The 7,003-nt window shown below is 44.0% G+C and overlaps 1 protein-coding gene across 1 annotated transcript in view; it reads right to left on the reverse strand.

The window, feature by feature from the left end:
- Positions 1–6,030, reverse strand: part of DIS3L2 (DIS3 like 3'-5' exoribonuclease 2) — a 394,844-nt gene extending 388,814 nt beyond the window's left edge. Inside the window, exon 1 of the mRNA XM_012652208.1 lies at positions 5,904–6,030. The gene's annotated coding sequence lies outside the window, so the exon portion shown is untranslated. The remainder of the gene's footprint in view (positions 1–5,903) is intronic.
- Positions 6,031–7,003: the final 973 nt, after the last annotated feature.

Here is a 7,003-nt window from a genome sequence, read left to right on the forward strand (position 1 = left end):
TTCACCAAAGAAGCTTTATAGATAGCGAATAAACTCATGAAAGGCCAGGTGTGGTGGCTCATGCCTATAATCCCAGCACTTTGGGAGGCCAAGGCAGGAAGATCACTTGAGGCCAGCAGTTTGAGACCAGCCTACGCAACACAGTGCGTCTATACAAACACAGTCTATACAAAAAATAAAAAATTAGCTGGGCGTGGTGGCACTTGCCTGTAGTCCCAGCTACTTGGGATGCTATTTTACCCATGGCAAAAGAATGAAACAAAAATAGTAATGACTCCTCCTTGGTATAATTGCTGCTAGAGCTTTATATCCAATCCTTCGAAACCGATTAAAGTGACCATGGCAGACATTAGAGAAAGGAGCAAATATTTCACATGTGGAGAGATGCCCTCTAAAGAAGATGAAGTTAAACAGAATGGGGCACCTCTCTGAATCCCTCAACATCTAGACAATCACTACGAACCTCTTTTCCTCATCAAAGCCTAATGGGAGATAGAAACAATCCAGTTTAATTAAAGGAAGCCTGAGAGGAACCTAAAGAGCAGAGTTCTTCAATCGGTATTATAGAACTTCCTATCTCCTCCCGGTTTGGGTTACCCAAGCTCCCAAGCACTCCAACAACTGCTTTCCTTCATTTGAAGGATTTTCTAAACCTCGGAGAACAGGTAACTTCCTGCTATACCAACCTACTTCATTACTTGCCTTTTTCTTACTGTTCCTATATTCACGTTGATGTTCTCATGCCCAGTGTTAATGCTGAAATCAGAAACTGATTTAGGGAGGTAACATGATGCAGTGGGATGGAAGGAATATGGGCTCTGGAATCAGGTAGACATGGGTCCATACTTTGGTTTTAATGCCATAACCTTGTGACTTAAGTAAACTCTCTGAGCCTCGATTTTCTTATCATTAAGCCATCCTCTCAAATGGGCAACTGATATTAAATGACTAATACATAGGAGGGGCTCCATAAACGATACTTCCCTTCCTCTTCTTCCCTAAGTAGAGGGCAGGGTACGGTACCTCTTCATCAGCCCTTATTCCCACATAATTTCCTCACAGACAATTTCATTGTGCTTTGCACCACATCGAAGTCCTTGCCCACCAGTGTGAACACTATCTCTTGTCTGCCACCATTAGTGCTTCTCAGAGGCAGCCTGTTATCAGGAGGCAAGAAAGGTATCAGAAGTTGTTGGACTAACAGTTGACTAAACTTGACCAAGCCTAACCTTAACATACAAATAACAGCAATTCTAGGACATCAAGTTCTTGCTATGGTTCCAAATAAAATGCTCTCTATATGAAAAATCCTTGTTGTCAAATCCTTCTATTTCAGGCTACATGACAAAAAGAAGCATCTTGTGCAGTTCTACCACCACCCTCAGTATAACAAAGACAATGAGAATTCTGGTCAAATCTCCACCTCCCCGACATCACCAAAAATGGCACAGATGGCTAGACCTCAGAGGGGGATCTATCAGCTCATTCCAGCGCAGAGTTCTATTTGTACTCATGCTCAATAGTATTTCATTTCCCACAGCAACTCCTCCTATAAAACAAAAAACTTTTTGAAGGTAAAAATAAAAGGACATTCTAAAAACTGGATTCTACAAGGCTGGTCATACAACATTACAAGAAACCAAAGTCAGGCCAGGCACAGTAGCTCCCGCCTGTAATCCTAGCACTTTGGTAGGCCAAGGTAGGAGGACTGCTCGAGGCCAGGAGTTTGAGAGCAGCCTGAGCAAGATCGAGACCCCATCTCTACAAAAAACAGAAAAATTAGCTGGGTGTGGTGGCATGCACCTGTAGTCCCAGCTACTCAGGAAGCTGAGGCAGGAGGATCACTTGAGCCCAGGAGTTTGAGGCTGCAGAGAACTATGAAGAGGCCAGTGCACTCTATCTCAGGCAACAGAGCAAGACAATGTCTCTGAAAAAAAAAACAACCAACCAACCAAAGAAACCAAAGAGTCTGAGATAAGCAGGTAAACTGCAAATAAAAGTTTACAAATCTTAGCCAGGGACACTAGCTGGAGCCTGCAGTCCCAGCAACTCAGGAGGCTGAAGCAGGAGGACTGCTTGAGCCCAGGAGGAAAAGCCTGAGCAAAATAGTGAGACTTTGTCTCTAAAATGTAAAAATAAAAAATTTTAGAAAAATACAAAATAAAAAATGTTTACAAATCTTCCTCACACAAGAAAATGCTTTGTTACACTTTTTGTGCACTTAGAATATTGAGCAATCTCAAAATCATTTCCAGTCCAATACTCGAAATCAATTGGTCTTGTAGGCCTTCTGAGATGAGCACTATAAACTGTGGTACGAATCTGATTGTCTCAAAAACAGTTAGGAGCAATAAAACTCAAAAATAAGCATGAACCTCTGTCTCAAATAAATCAGCTAACCTAAAAGGTCTAATGCATTGGGTTTTTCAGTTCTGTTGGCTTTTTCATTAGATTTGCATCAAAATTTTTAGGGGAACCCAAGTATTTGTGTCATGGGCAAATATATGCACTAAAGAGGACATTAAGGAAAGGTGAAAGAGCTCAATTCTGATTACAAAAGAGACATATTGAACTGAAATCAATGAAGTTCAAAATTTCACATAGGGCCACTTTAGGCAATGGAAGTCCTGAAGATAATTAATCAATGAATATTTCCTGAACAGCTAATATGCCTCAGCCTAATGCCACAGGAATATTTAAATCAGTTTCTGTGCCTTAGTGGTACTTGTGGTCTAACTGAAGAATAGAGCACTACATTACAAGCAAGCAGGCCAAAGCAAAAAAGGCACTTGCCCAGGAGGTGGAAGATTACAGCTCTAGCCCCAACTCTGCCCCAACTCAATAAATGTCTGTCCTCTGGCAAATCATTGAAACTTCTACAGGACTCTATTGTCTCATGCAGAAGAAAAGGGGTTTGGATGATTTCTAAGGCCTCTTTTCACTATGAGTCTACGAATGCAAGTTCAAAGACAGTGTGAGGAGCTGGGTCTTTAAGAATTGGTAGGACTTGAATTGACTGATGGGAGAAGGAAGGATATAACAGGGAAAAAGCATGAAGGTATTAATAAAAATGGACATGGCTCTCAGTTTCACAAGAAAAAAGGTTGTAGAGATATGCATAGCTACACAACAATGTAAATATAGTTAACACCACTGAACTATACACTTAAAAATGGTTAAGGTTAACTTATGTTTTTTATAATTTTTAAAAAGAAAAAAAGGAAAAAGTCACAAAAATTAGTGTCCTAGTGGTAATGCTGATTAAAAAAATTTCAAATAAACTAACTCCTAAAGACTAATTCTAATCCCTAAAATTCCTTTTCTGTCATTAAAAAAAAAAAAAAATGGACAGGTCTTGCTGGTGGGACATGGAGGCTTCTCCAACCACAAAAAAGCAAGAGCATGTTAAAGAAATAAGAGATGAGAAAACAATACAAATACTAAGCAATGGTAGAAACACAAAGTAGGCTATTCAAACATAATCTAATGGTGTCATCCCCACCCAAAATCTAACCTAAGTCCCTAAATAAAACCCTAGAGAGGCTTCTCTTTACTCCTCAACCTCCCTACAAGGCCTAGCACCATTTGGCCCCTGCCCACCTCTCCAGTCCGTTCTCCTACCAAATTCTTCCTCTTCCAGCGCCATATACAGGGCTTAAGTCCCTGGTCTTCTGAATGGACCCTGCCATCAGAGGGTTTCTGCCCTGCTGTTTGCTCTAACTGAAACACTCTTCCCTTCCTATGTATCCTGCAGATCTCTGTTCAAATGTCACTTCTGTGATTTCTCTAACTAAAACCCTTGTCACAGCTGTAGTTTTACATATGTGTGATTATTTGATTATCATCTGCTGAGGACAGGGACCATGTATGCATTTACACTCTTCCATCCCCATTGTCAAGCAAAGTGCTTAGCACCAAGTAAGCACTCAAATACTGTATTTGTTGAATAAGTAAACAAATGAGCAGTAAGCCCATAAGAAAGCAACAAAACATCTTAAGAGGTCTCCTTAAGAGTTTATGCATCTTCACAAATGTATCTTTGGTGGATGACCAAAGCAATTGAGCCTAAAATCCCTATTAAACTTAAAAAAAAAAAAAAAAGTCAATTTAGATGTCTATATAAATTGCTCTGGCCCTTCTATGTCCCAAGGCAAAATGCTGAGCATCAAAGGCTGACAGGCAAACACACACACACACACACACACACACACAAACCAGCATAGCTACTGGTTGCTAAGTGACTATTGTTTCTGGTATTTCCTGACACAGTGCCTCCTGTTAATACATAGGAAGCACCTGGGAAATATCAGTCAAATAAATAAAAGGCAACATTTCACAAGACTCTTAAATATGTATCAAAAAGTAACTAAGTCTACATAAACTGTGATGTTACATATAAATATAAGACCAACTACAGAAGCAAAGAAAAGAATCTCTATGTGGCAGCGCTTCCTGCTAGTAGCCTCATTATTTTAGATCTCAAACAAAAAATGCCAGACAGATTTGTACAGATAGTATTTGAAAGAAACAAATTAGAAATCAAGTTGACTTTAGAGCTTTAAATAAGGACTTTAAAATGCCTTGCCGAACTATTTTCCAAACCCATAAGAATATAAGGAAAGAAATTATTTAGGACTTGCCCTCCCCTCCAATACAAATACAAATTATATCTATGCTTTAGAGACAAATCAAGCCCTATTTAATCCATAAACATACTCCTGAAAACTCCAGCCCATATGGATTTCTCCACCCTCTGACCTGCTATAGCACTTAATATATCTGTACCACACATTTTGCATTTAAACAAATTCCATTTTATTGCTTTCCTAACAATTTAATGGGTTCAGTCTCTTATTTCTTCTATAGCCTTTCAAGTGCATATAAAATGCTGTAGGTGCTTAATAAATATTTATTGAAGTGAAATGAAATTACACAGTTTTGAATGAATTTTGGTATATAAACCCCTACATTTTATTCCCAAATAATGTCATTTTGTTACCTCCCAAAAGGAGGGCAGATTGGTCTGGTATAGTTACAATTCCCAAAGATTGTTCACATGCTTCAGTTTTAGCTCCATGATCACTGGATTAAATATAAAGCCGTTATCCAACAATATTCAAATAAGGCTTACAGTTTTCTCAGTACTACTCGCTCAAACTCAACTAAGGGAGGTTCTCAGCGCCATAGTCTTTTCAAGTGTAAATCAGGATTATTAACAACACCTGCCCCTATTTCCGTCAACGTAGAAAATTTCACTAGAAATCTTTCTCAAATCTATTCAGTCCCTGAGAGATTTCCAGAATATAGTAACTACATTTCACTCACAATTAGAAAGCTAATTCCCCGGAAAAGGATCAGTTCGAAATGTGCAATTAAATGCGTCTCTGCGATCAATAAAGCAGATAAAAGTGTATCACTTTGGAAAGCGCAAAGCGGCAGGCAAACGTCAAGTACAGTGTTATATAATTAAGCAGCTTCTGTTCAAGATTCCCGAGGCGTCCCATCCCTGCGGGTCCCGAACATCTTGATCAGGACCCATGAGAACGCGTGCACAGGTGACCCAAGCCTCAAGAGGCGTCCTCTCTCCAGCAACAAGCGCTAATTCTTGGCTCCCCCCACCCCGCGCACCATACAAGGCTACAAGGGAGGGCCTGCTGGGCCCAGGAGCTAAGGTGCGCGGCCTAGGAGGCCCGGCCGGCCGGCCAGTAGCGGGGGGCGTGGGGAGGGCAGGGGCGACGCCTGGGCCAGGGAGCCACGCCAGAGGCGCAGCGTGCTCCCCGCAGGCCGCCGCCGCATGTGCTGGGCGAGGCGCCACGGAGCCCCCGCGGACCAGATTCTGGGGTCGGTCCCGGATGGGGCGTCCGGCGTTGAGGGCGGGTGGCGGGGACAAGGAAGGGCCTCACCGTTGCTCCCGAGGGGCTGGCGCCGCCGCGGTCCCGCGGTTGCTAAGGAGAATCCTCTTCCGGGTCACGGGAGCGGCGTTCTACAGAGCAACGGTGGCTGGGTGGGGCCAAGAGCGAGGCGCGCGGGACGAATCCATGGCGGATAAGTTGGTCACCCGCGGTTCCTCTGTGGCTGAGGCTAAAGAGCTGGGCAGGGGCCGCCGAGGCTTCTCCCGCCTCGCCCTGCAGGGGCAACTCGCTGCAACAGGCGGCTCCAAGCTGGGCGGCTTCTGAGACGACTTCGTGCCCGGCCCCGGCTGGCTCCGGCCCCCTCTCCCACCGGCGGGTGCCTTCCAGACCCGCTCCTGAACGCGCCCATCCCGGGCCCCCACGGCTGCGCTCCACCGGTCGGGTCTTACTCCGAAGTTGCTGCCGACCCAGAAGTGTCCTGTGTAGCCCCCGGGTGTAGCCACGCCGGCCCTTTTCCTGTTACAAGGCTTTACTCATTCTTTCATTTACTCAGCACTCTATTGGACAACTGCTCAGGGCTAGGCGCTGTAGTGGCACTGCGGATGCAGAGGTGGGCAACCCAGGCGTGGTCCCTGGCCTCAGCATGTGCAGGCTGGCGGCTGAGCAGGTAGACCGTGTCCTGCACTCTGGGATAAGCAAAGTAAAGGAGACTATGGCAGCCTGCCCAAGGGAGGCCTTCCCAGACACGGGTGGGGAAAAGCTGATGATGGAGACTTCAACCAAGTAAACAGGGTAAGGAAGAGTGTTTCAGGTAGGCGCGGGGGAGAAACCCACTGAAAGTTCAGTGTGGTCTGCCCAGGGAAGTGCGTAGAGAAGAGATACTAGCTAAGGATGGAACCTGGGGAACACCAATATTGTAGGTGTGAGCAAAAGAAAAGGAACTCCCGAAGAGGAGCCGGAATGTTCGGGAGAGCTCGAGAGGAAAGAATGTCATTGAGGAGGTGGCCGCCATTCTCAAATGCTGTGGATATCAAGTGTCCAATGGTGACCGTAGAAAAACCACAATTCAGAAGTTGGCAGTGGCTTAAATTTGTGTGATGGAAGAGTCCACTATATAGAAACAAAGAAAAAAGAGATATTAAATTGTTCCT

The sequence above is a fragment of the Propithecus coquereli genome, unplaced genomic scaffold (assembly GCF_000956105.1).
Source record: "Propithecus coquereli isolate 6110/MARCELLA unplaced genomic scaffold, Pcoq_1.0 Scaffold383, whole genome shotgun sequence".
NCBI lineage: Eukaryota > Metazoa > Chordata > Mammalia > Primates > Indriidae > Propithecus > Propithecus coquereli.